The following is a 12,686-nucleotide window of genomic DNA, read 5'->3' on the forward strand; positions in this document are numbered from 1 at the left end:
TCACTGCCCTGTCAGCAGTGTGCTCTGGTAGATCTACCTGCTTTGCTCCCCACTCTGTCTCTGGTGGATCCTCTCCCCTGCCTGCAACTCTGGCCTGCATCACGGCTCTTGTATTCATAAACGAATAAATCTTTAAAGACAAAGAAAAAGAATACAGACAGTTCTTCACTTTGTTTTGGCATTGATTGCTCTCACATATGTCTCTTGTGCATACATTAAAAGAAAACCATAATGAAAGAAATGGCTCGAGGTATTTATAAAACTGTAGATTGAGAGTGACTCGCGCACTCGTTTCCAGTTTGGGTCAGGGGGATGTGCCTTGCTGCACAGGCTCATCTTCATTGCCATCACACGCACGGATGACCTAGGCATTTCCTAGAGGGCTGCCCACTGTGACCTCTACGATAGCAGGTCCCTTCTGATCGAGGCCACAAGTTCCACGTCTGTGAACAGAAAATGACAAGTACGCCCGACTACTAACTGACAGTGATTGTTGGATTGTAGTCTGATTTTAAAATAGTAAAATGCAAGCGCTAATATGTGCCTTTACATAAATATTGAGATCTCTCTCCCTTGTAATGCAGAGACCCAAAGAGGCTTTTGTTCTCTGATTCCAGAAGCTGAGGTTTCACACAAAGAGCTGGGCAGATTCTGAATTTCAGCTTAGCTTGAACTTCTCTAAGTATCTGACCTCTCTCACCTGCTGTGTGCCCTTTCAAGAAAACTTCTGATGAAAGCAACCTGCTAAACTTCTGGGGTTGGGTTGGGGGGAAAGGAAAATTCACACTCAGATGACAACCTGTTTTAGGCTTTCTTGCTAAAACATTTCCTGAGGACTTTGGTGGAAGTTCTCTGGAGCATAGAATTCCATACACATCTACATTTCTAAAGTATAAAGATCCTGCCATTCGATTCTGGGCAAGTTGATTAAGATCATCATGATGTGGGTTCAAGTCTCAACATTATTGAGCTATTACAGCCACTGGACCTGAGGTGATCCCTAGCCTGGGAGTGACCCACATGGCACAGCAGACCTCTCCTGTCTCGTCCTCTGCTCTCCTCAGCAGTGCATTTTTGTAGATCAGACTGTTCTGTCCTCCACTCTGTCTCTGAGGAATCCTCTCCCCCACCTGCACCTCTGGTCTACACCCCAGTTCTTGTATGTATAAACAATTAAAATAAATCTTTAAAAAAAATCATCATGATGTATTCCAGGTCACTTTGGATTACCGATTTTACTAAACCTCTCCGTGATATCTTAGTTGTGGCTCTACCTAAACTCTACTGAAAAATACCACAACTTGTTATGGAAAAAAGCCTGATATCCACAGGTTTTATGGGGGGTGGCTTGCCCATTCTCAAAACTCAGTTGCAATAAAAGACTCAACCTGCCTGGAGAGATGGCCCCTTTGTTTAACACACAGAAGGACAGAGCACACAAAGGAAGATTACCTAAAATACTTGTGTTTCGCGCATGAAAATATATATTACAATTTCCCCACTTTGCTCTTTTCAGTACTGGTTGAGCACTGGAGTTTGTTGCTTTTACTGCTTTATATCTTGGCAACCAGGGACCTAGATATTTCTTTTCTGTTTGTTTCTCCAACTCTTTTTTTACAGTTTAACAAGTCAAATACAAAACACTAGGGAGTCCGGAAGCCCCCGGATGCTCCTGTGCTACCATCACATTATTGATCGGGAATGCTGCATTGGAATGCCGAGAAGAGCCCCAAACCAAAAATTTCATATGCCTGAAGCTTTCCAATTAGGCTGAAAGTTTCCCTTGATAACCAGTCGTACGGAAGCTTTTAATATTGTCTAGCTCTATCAGTTATGAACAGCAGTTTTTAGTTAGGAAGGCCTGTGAATCGCTTGATGTCAGCCAGGTAGCTACTCTAACCCACTTTCTGATCTGATATTTTATCCGGAAAAGAAAAAAATCTTTAGTTTAACATAAACTGATCATAACTGGGAGCAAATGCTTCTTCTCCTTCTTCAATGCTATCTCTTCCCATGCAGCCTACTTTGCATCCAAAGATACATTTGAAAGTCGAAATCCCTTGGAGCTAAATATTCTAAACTGACAGAAGAATTTCTAGTGGCACACCAGCCTAGAGCCACGTTTTTATGAGGACATCACTTTCTATTTCTAAGCTTCAGCATGCACGCTTGCTTCTTCATTGCTGGGAGCCATGCCACATCAACTTGCTTCCCTCTCAGCTTTTAATGTTTTTTTAATGGAGTCCAGTTTTCCGCCTAAGTTATGGCTAGCTTTCTGACAAACCATCAGACACCTAAGTAACCATAATAGAGGTGTCCATATGTGACATGGGGTAAAGGACACGGTAAACTTTCCTGCCTTTAAACAAAAGCATATTATAATAGTTCTCTCTCTCTCTCTCTCTCTTTTTTTAACCTGGCCTTGGCATTTGCCATAAAGGCTAAAAGGGGCTTTAGAAAACATTTTAAAAATTAATATGTGATATAAAGTCTTTTCTTGTAAGCCACAAGCTAAAGCAATCATTTCTAAATCTGGCTAGGGTGGTGTGTGTGCTTCCCGAACAGGGAAATCATAGCACTGCTGCATTTTTTTTTTTTCTCAAGCACACAATTCCTCATGTAGCAGTGAAGTTCGTGATCTAGTGAAATAAAGCAAATGTACTTTGCAGGTACCTTGTTGTTTAGAATTAAGAAAACAATTGTAAGATAAATGAATGATGGCTCAGTGAACGTGGGCATTCATCAGGGCATGTGCCATTTCTATAATGAAGAAGTGCATGCTCTTGAAATTCAGCAATGCAGATGGCTTTATCGATACAATTTGGAAAACATTTGCAGAGCATTTGGTAATTAAATATGTCCTCAGATGAGAAATAATGCCTGGGGTTGTCCTGCTGATAAGTAAAAGGTAAGTACTCTCAGTAGGCGTGGGTTTGAAGATTTCTGCTTGGTGTGACATGGGCTCCCTGGGACACAGTTTGTGAGGTTGTCCAGTCTATCGAATAATAAGTAAACATCATGAGTAAGAAACACGCAGAATTCATCTTCCTATACTCACAATTACTGGCTTTTTCTAGGCATTCAGTTTTAAGCTTCACATCTTCACTGCCTGTTGAGGGTTTCCCATCCACATAGCCCACTCTATATCATCACATTCTTTTATTTTCATTAGTTTAATTGTCATCTGAGACTACCGTCTTCATATTTTTGCTGGTTTGTTGATGACCCTGTCTGGTAGAAAAAAAAAATCCTTGCAAAAGACCTTACCTGTCTCGGCCTCCCTGGTGGCCTAGGGGCTAAATATCAGCCCTATCACCATGATAGCCCACAGTGGTGGCCTGAGCTCCATCCTCAGCCAGGGAGCTGACCCACATGGCTGGCAGACCTCTCCTGTCTTGCCTGCTGCTCCCCTCAGCAGTGTACTTTGTCCATCTGCCTGTTCTGCTCTCCATTCTCTCTGGTAAATCCTTTTACCCCCTGCACTACTGGCCTACACCTTAGTTCTTCTACATATAAACAAACAAATAAATAAGTAATCTTTTTTTTTTTTTTTAAGTTTTAAAGAGGTTACCTGTTTCCTTCACCGCTGAGTCTCCAGCCTCTGGAAGCAGTGCATGGCAGTGCATTCCAGTATGCTGGAATGAATCAATGAATGAATAAAAGCAGAAAGCAGACTACACTATAGCTGTAAAGAGAATTTTAGAAGTTTGCTTGGCTCTTGAACTGTTTATAAGATATGCAAATCTCTGGAGTCTGAAATGTAGCATGATGAGGTCAGGAAATATCTTTTTTTTAAATTTAAATTTATTTATGCATACAGAACTGGGGTACAGGCCAGAGGTGTGGGGTGGGGCCGGTAAGAGGCTTCACCAGAGACAGAGTAGGGAGCATAACAGGCAGACTGATGAAGTACACTGCTGAGGGGAACAATTGGCAGGTCAGGAGAAGTCTGCCTTGCCATGTGGATCACCTCCCTACCTGGAGATTGAACTTGTGCTGTAGTGGCGTCAGAGAACATTATAGCTGCGCTTTAACCCATTGCACCACCAGGAAGGACCATAGGAATTATCTTTATATTTGAAAAAATCCTGACAACCTCTGGCACAGCATCTGATATTTCACATGGTTAAGGTTTACTAGTGGAGATGTGTTGGGGAGATAACCCTTTGTTGCAATTTCTTCTAGCCAGGATGTAGGGTATGAGCCAGAGGGGAAGTCCTCACAGAATGCCCACTGGCAGGGAACCCCAAGGGAAAGATGCCCAAGAAGCCCCTTGAATGTGCAGGGATTACTGCCTGGGATGGGAATTCTGTTAGCTCAGAACTCCTTGAACAAAGACATTTCCTTAGACAAAGGACAGAAAAATATGTCACCACATGACTAATATTTTGGGTGCTTCTGTTAATCTGGTCCTTGACAGATTTTACATAGGTAAATCTCTTCTTTCCAAAAAAGCAGTTTGGCAGATGGAATCTGAGATTTTGTAGAAAGATTAATAACCTAAAACAAAAAACTTCTTTGAATTCGATGTATTTTACAGAAAGGGGCTTGGTTTCATGTTGCCCATCTTAACTTTTCATCCAAATTGCCTTCAAGAAGTGTTTTTTAATCTGATGCATTTTTTATCTATATCTTCTGAAGTGGCACTTTCTTTTCTTTTTAATAGGAGGATAGAGGAACACAGAAAGCAACTTTTAGTCACTCCAAGGACAACTAACTCACATACTACTAAGGGCAGACTTATTCTCTAGGTGTCTATATTAGCCTGAGGGTGTCATGGGTGTGTGTGTCTTACTCCGGAACCTCTAAAAATAATTACCTGTGATTAGTATCTGATGCCGATGGTATATTTTCATTTTAAAAGTCTGAGGTCTTTATTTCCCTGAGATAGTGGATGAACTTCTTTTCACCTTGTTCCTCACTGTTTTTCCTCCGTTGCTTTAATATAGACACTGGCACTCAGACACACAAACCCTCATCCTCCTACATGCAAATGGTAGATTTTTTTTTTCAGTAAAACAGTGCCTCTTCATATTATAATGGAAACTGTGGCTGCCACAAAAAAGGGGAGGTTCTATGTCCCACCTCCAAGGCCCACATGTCTGGTTATATACCAAACCTGGCTGCTTAACTCCACCCTCATTATTCAGCAATCCTCCTTATGGTGGTGATGACATTATGGGATTTATGGTCCTTGGTGTCTTAGATCTTTCTGGTTTGGGGTGGGGATGGGGTCCATAAAACTTATTTGTGGAGTTTGTTCAGGATATTCTTTCCCCCCGACCCCTCAAAAGCTGGGAATGTACCCATCAGGTATGTGTAATTTTGGGGGTTTCATTGGGAAAAACCTTAATTTCTTTCTCTCTCTGTGAACACTATTCTATTAAATTTCCTTCACACTAAGAGCATGCTTTGTCTTTATGCAATGGATGGCAGAACCCATTTAGAGTATGCATGTTTGGGGGTTCTGGGATACCCTTCAAGTCTGCACTCTAAAATAATCTCATTAGAATCCAATTAGAAATATTCACTAAGCCTCTTTTTATATTTCAATGGTGTGCCCTCTAACAGGTGATGTGGGAGAAGGAAATGAGCTCTTTTGCTTGTAGAATATTTAATGTTTTTATTGAATATGACTACCAAGGAAGCCACCAAGAAAAGGACCTTACATATTTAACGAAGTGTGAGGAACAGAGGTGGAGACATGATGCTGTTCTTTCTAGCCAATGTCATTCATAACATTTTGGTAACATTCAAATTCTTTTTAAAAAAAATGGGTTTTGGGGAAATTTTGTTTTCAGTGCTTCATTACAAAGCACATGTCTCTCCCAGCACTTCATTCGTGCCAAGAGGCTAGTGGGTAATGTATGGATAATGGCAATGGCTGCACAGGGAAAAGCCACAATCTATAGCTTCGATGTTAGAAAGTCACAGCCTACCACCAGCCTGGTGTCAATGTGATGGATTGGGAACTGTCAGACCACCGTTACTAGCTTGGAGAAAATAAGGAGTCAACAAAATCTGCTCCTGAAGAGGGACGTAGATATTAATAGACTCTTTGGGAGAAACAAAAATAATGTGAATGCCATAGTGTGGGAGTTATTTTAAGTATGTGGTACATGTGCTCTAGAATGAAAGTGTGTGGAGTAGAGATGCATGCTGTGGAAGCTGGTAAGGACAATACCTAGAGTTCTCCCTGGGAAAGGCTTTGAGAATGCTTCCTTTTGTGCACCATGCCTGTTGGCAGGTATGGAGTTGCAGGGAAATAGCTCTTGAAATTTGTCAGTAACACATTGCATTATGATTCATTCCTCCCCTCTCTCCCAAAATAAAAAGGATGACAGTAGGGAGAACCTGGAATGAAGGAGATGGAAGAAATGTGGAAGGCAGGAATCTGGCCAAACTGGAGCCTCATCTATACACCGGGGAGCAAAGGGTTCCCTTCCAAAGTGCACATGTAAAATTTAACATCTTGACTTAATAAAGAGACTAGCAAAAGGAAAAAAGAAAAGAAAAATGAAAAAAGAAATCCACTGCATGACAATAAAAAGTTTCCTCCTCACACCCACTGCTTTAGGGGTTTTTCCTTTGTGCCTCAGAGCTTATCCCACTGAAACTCATCAATTTTTGCTTTTATGCTGGAAATGCCCTAAAACATTCGAAGCTTCTCCGCCACCCCTGGGGGTGAGAAGGTTTCATAATGCCCGCTGAGCCCAGCGGCAGCCTGTCCCCAGGGAAGGCCAGGGGGATGCAAGGCAGGGGAGGGAGAGAGGCACTCTTTCTCCTCCTAGTCTTTGGGGACAAGTGCCCTTCTCCCTGCCAGCCTTGGAACAAAGGACAGAACCTCAAAGCTCCTGCCCCAACGCGTGACCTCGGGGCCCAAGGCAAAGCATTTTATCTCTGGGTCCTAGTGACATAATCTCCTCAGGCTCTGCAATTGTGGTTTATGATGTGACTAGAAGCCTTTGATGGAATTACTATTGCCTTCTATTTCTCTGCCTGGCCATTTATTATTCTGTATATTTTCGAGAGCTGTGGGAAACTTTCATAACCAAGCCTAAGCCAGGCGAAAACTTGTTCTATTTGGAATTTGTAATGAAGTCAAAACATGGCCTGGATTTTCTGAAAGCCTCCTTTGGCTGCCTGCAACCGCCCCAGGGCACAATCAGACAGGGATGGAGAAGGCCTGGGAGCAGATTTTGTTACCAAGAATAGGACAGAACAATATTTGCCTCCAAAACACTAGAGCTGCTATTTACCTTTGCCTCCAAAACACTAGAGCTGCTATTTACCTTTTCAGTTGGAAGAATCGGGAGATAATGCATATTTCACACAGAATGCAACTTCTTTCATTTCTAATTTTCCTGAATTTTTTTCCCTCTCTTAGCTCCCTCTAAACAAAAAACTAGGGGGAACTTTTGGCGTATTTGATTTCTTGGTTGGCCTAAGGAAAGAAATTCTCATTTCAGAACTTTTGACCTTCAAATTGCTGTTACTTTGCCTAAAAAGCAAATATGGAGAGGTTGGTGGGGTGGGGGTGGGGGGCGGATAAAAATTGTCAGAGATTTAAAGTGATTGTGGGCTTTGCGAATGCTTCCTTTTGTGTACCGTGCCCGTTGGCGGGTGTCGAGTTGCAAGGAAATACTCTGGAAAACCAAGTTTCCCTCTGTTTGAATGGAAAAGTTTGCCTACTTTTCAGAAGCTCTCACAAATTACTTACTGGCTTAAACCTGATCCCTCAGAAGGAGCCCCGGCCCTAACAAAAGGGGCAAGTTGTAAGATGTAGTTCCTAATTTTTATTTAAGTCAAAGGTTAATAGTAAAAAGGGGGGTGGGCCCCTCGCTGTTTCAAGTTAATGTTTATTTTTCAACATCATTTAAAGAATTTCCTAAGGCCCTTATTTCACTGCTGAAAGCAGAGTAAGAGAACTCAGATTTCATGCCCCCGGGCTTGAATAGAGGAATGAAAACAGCACAACATTTGCATCTATTTAACTGTCTCAGTCTAAGAGCCCCTTCACAGTAAGAGGGGAAAAGCATATCTTGAGGTTAAATGAAGCTATTCTGAGGTATTTGCCAAAAACACAATTCAGAAAAAGATAATCATTGTCAGAAATGACCTAGGAATTCCAGGCCTTATGATTGAAGCACAAAGCTTTAGAAAGGTGCATTCTCTTGCTTCCCTGGCTGCCCGGATATCAATGAACATCAGCTAAAGGTGGCTGAAGAACCAATTTCATGCATCTACTGTACGAGGAAATGAACTGAGCCAAGGGCAAAAATAAAATTATACAAATGTTATTATAGACTAGCCTGCTTCTGTCCTAGTTTAATTCAAATTTTAGTGCTGCAGGCTTTGCTTCTGGCAGTAGCCTTCCTGAATAAATCAACATTTGCTTACATCTAAATTATTAGGGAAGCATGTGACTTTGTTTATTGTATAAATTATACGCAAGGTTAAAGCATTAACTGTTCAACTGGTTTTGTTCAGTCACCTTACCAACTCTTGCCCACATCATCTCTCCCCCAAAACAGGAAATAAAAATCTGAAATTACCAGTTACTTTAGGCAAACCAGATAGCATTCGGAACCTGCGGTGCTGGGCAGGTTCACTGCAAACGGGAGGATGGGAGGTAACCTGAGCGTTTAGGGAAAAAAGGATTTGGGGCCCAAGAAATTGTGCGTACAAGGTGTGACTGGTGTCTGCACAAAAGAAAGCTGTAAGCTGGTAATAACCAGTTCTGTTGGTGAAGGCAGCCACCCAGATGGGATCCTTTAATACAGTAGCCCAGGAATTCAAACCGTGTGGCAACACTGGACACAAAACATTTTTATAGCTTTCCTCTGTTAGACTGTTGGACACTAAGCCTTTGGAAAATGCACTTATAAACGTTTGATTCTGTCTATCACTGTGAGTGCTTCCCAGAATCTCATCTGTATTTGTTGGGGGGTGGGGAGAGGATCGTGAGAGCTGTAATAACAAGAAAATTTGACTTTTTCAGTATTTAGACGAAGCTGCTCTCAATGTGTCCTGCTATAAGAACATCCATGTTCAATAAATAGTAAGGGTTGAGCGTAGACAAATCAGGGGCAATTAATTAATTGTTTCACCAAAGCTTCTGAAAGCACACAAAAAAATCTTTATGCCTGAGCTAACCATTGTGAAGAGAAAATGCCTGGGCCTGCCAGCGTTATGATTGGGCACACGCACAGTTAGGTTTCTGGAGTTGTTAACCTATTAACTCCCCTAAGAGGGCCTGAAACAAACCTCCCAGCATCAACCTTTCGGTCCTTTCACGTTGTTTTCTCTTGACAGGCGTTGTGAAGATACATGAAGCATTGTAACACTACAGCAACCTTGCCCCTCCAGCGCAGCATCAACACAAAGCCCACCATAGTCACAGAAGCAGGAAAAGCAACTTTTCCAGGCAATAGGAACACCTGAATCACCATGAGCAACCGGACACTTGTCTGCAGTCTGCTAGCATGCTGCTCAGAGCACTAAGGGTCTCTTGAGGTCTTCCGTTCACTGGTTTTAGAAAAACCTCACTTTCCTAACCTGAGATCTTTTTTTCCCTTTCCAGTGTATGTTTATCAACACAAAGTAGACTGTTATCTTTCATTTGCTGAGGGTTATAGATTCAATCCTCTATCATGTGTACTTCACACCATCCGTCCCCACTACCACCGCCTCAGCCCTCCTCCACCACATTCTATAGGGCTGATTCTTCCCCTCTCCCAACCTGCCACTTACCTCTGCCTCAGTGGGCAGTCAGATGGTATGCATTTATTACCCAAATGGAATCATGCTAAACTTTATACTTAAGTGAGTCCACAGACTCTTTTAAGGCTGAAGCCAATTTTGGAAGCGTGTTTTTTTCATTTTCAATGGAGAAGTGTCCTAATTGGGGAAGGGTCTCTTGCTACATCTCTGTGCCATGAGTGTTATCCAAGGAGCTTGACTACCAGGTGGCCAAAACAAGGACAAAACATGACCATCCCGACACTGAATGCATTCTTTGGAGATGTTAGTTACCTTCTCTGATCTAGCCTAAATACATCATTTAATTATGATGTCAAGTTAGTGCATTGGTTTTAGTCTTGGCTCATACTGGTTTCTTCACACTTAAACTCCAGAGTATGGCTCGGCTCATGACCAATTTTGAAAATAGACAGTTAGATGGCTTTGTGATTTAGTGTGGTTATGTGACTAAACTTTCACCAAGGTGATTAAATCAGCTCCTTCATGTAGTTTTTGAAAAAGATAGTTGGCATGGGTTGTTGCTGTTGGTTTTGGTCCTGTCATCCTGTAACAGATACAGGTTTCACGGACTCCGCCCCCACTCGATGCTGGAACTCCAAATTCCATCAGTACCAAGAAGAAGCACGCAGGGACGTGAGGGCGGAGCTGAGCAGCCAGGTGGGGATAAAACCGGACACGTGGGCTCTGGGGGTCTCTTGGCCTGGTGGTTCGCAGCTGATAGTTTTGGCGCTCAATCGGTTTTCAGCGTGCCGGTGGAGTCCACGTCAGCAGAACTGGTAGGACATCCTAGTTAACCTGTGTTTCCCTCCCTCTTTCCCTGGGTTATCCCTTTACCTTTCTCCTTCTAAATAAATCCATTATTTAACCTTTTGAAGTGTGTCCATAATACGATTGAATCGTAAGCGCACGGGTGAAGACCCACAGACAGGCAACCCAATTCACATTGGGGTGCCCTGTAACAATCCTGCTACCTAAAGCATGGGTATGACAGCTGGAACTCTACAGTCTTATCCCATGAGGGCAAGGCTTTATCTCAGAAATGGTAAGTCTGTTACAGGTCACCCTGATGTAAATTGGGTTGCCTGTCTGTGGGTCCTCCCCTGCGTGCATAAAATTTGATCGTATTATGGACACACGTCAAAAGGTTTAATAATGGGTTTATTTACAAGGAGAAAGGTAAAGGAATAACCCAGAGAAAGAGGGAGAGAAATATAAATTAAGCTAGGATGTCCTACCACTTTTGCTGACTTGGACTCCACCAACGCGCTGAAAACCGATAGAGAACCAAACAACTAGCCCGAACCACCAGGCCAGAGACCCCGAGAGCCCACATGTCCTGTTTTACCCTAACCTGGCTGCTCAGCTCCACCCTCACATCCTAGCGTGCTTCTCCTTGTTATTGATGAGATTAGTAGTTCCAGTCTCTGGGGTGGGGGCGAAGTCCATGAAACCTGTACCTGTTAGAAAACAATGAGCTGAAATGAACTTGGGTTCCTAAGGGCCTCAGGGAACAAGTCCTGGCTAGCTTGCATCTGAATTTTTACTTGAGAGAAAAGTAAACCTCTACCTTTTATCATTGTTATTCTGAATTTTTGAAGCATCAAGGCTAACCCTAACATTTCCTGTTGGCAGTTCTAAGACTGTGCTTTCTAAGATATTCTCACTCTCTTTTTAACTATCCATGGTTTTGAAATGGTTAAGGTCTAAGCTATTGATAGGTCCTTATATATTGTATAATCATAGCAATGTTCAAGTTAAATTCAATGCAAACCAAACTCATTTATTTCTTCCTATGCGCCCAGTGCCGTGCTAGATTAATGTTTGTCAATGAAAGGAGAGAATAGAACATATGAATTTAATGTAGAGTTATAAACCTGTTAAATCACATATTTGAAGGTAGAATTTTGTATATTCTAGGAGTGGAATGAGAAGCAAGTGCATATTGCCACTTGGACAAATATTATTCATAATGGTATGAACGTTGCCTGAGAGCCCCATCTTGCAATAGCTATTACTCAGGTTCTATAGTTATTTGTCAGGCCTAAGATTAATAAATCCTTGGGAATCAATGGACTAAATTCTATTTAGCAGTTATTTTTTTTCAGCTTTAAAATTAGGAAGCTTAATGAATATCACGTAGGCAGCAGACCTCTCCTGTCTCTCCAGCTGCTTCTCTTAGAAGTGTATTTCAGGTGCGGCAGACCTCTCCTGACCTGCCCGCTGCTCCCCTCAGCAGTGAACTTGATCTGCCTGTTTTGCTCCCCACTCTGTCTTGGGTGAAGCCTCTCACTGCCCCTGCACCTCTGGCCTGCACTCTGGTTCTGTATGCATGAATAAATAAATCTTAAAAAAAAACTGTATTTCAACAAATCTGCCCTTATGTTCTCCACTTGGTCTCTTGTGAAGTCTTTCATCTCCATGTTCTGGCCTACAGCTCATTCTTCCCCACTTAAAAAAATTAATAAATGTCATGTAATCTACTAAGAATGTTGAAATGTTTTTTAAAGATTTATTTTTATTTGTACATGTAAGAACTGGCGAGTAATCTGGAGGTGTAGTGAGGAAGGCGAGTGGTGAGAGGATTTACCAGAGACAGAGAGGGGTGCAGAACAAGCAGATTTATTGAAATACAATGCTGAAGGGAGAAGCAGACATGACAGCAGCATCATGTGGGTCAGCTCCCTGGCTGGGGATAGAACTCATGGTGCAGAGGCTAGAGATAGCTTGATAGCTGAGATTTTAACCTGTGTGCCACCAGGGAGACCCTGAAATAGTTTTTTGTTCTTTTTTTAAAGTTAACTTACCTTTAGTAGTTTAGTAGGTAGCTTAACATGTTTATTCCTATGTTAAAATATATTGAGGAAGAATAAGGAAACTATAAAAGACCATGCAAGTTAGTGGTGGTAGAAATTAGGAATAACATA

This window comes from Condylura cristata, unplaced genomic scaffold (assembly GCF_000260355.1).
Source record: "Condylura cristata isolate star-nosed mole 26May11 unplaced genomic scaffold, ConCri1.0 scaffold00016, whole genome shotgun sequence".
NCBI classification, from domain to species: Eukaryota; Metazoa; Chordata; class Mammalia; order Eulipotyphla; family Talpidae; genus Condylura; species Condylura cristata.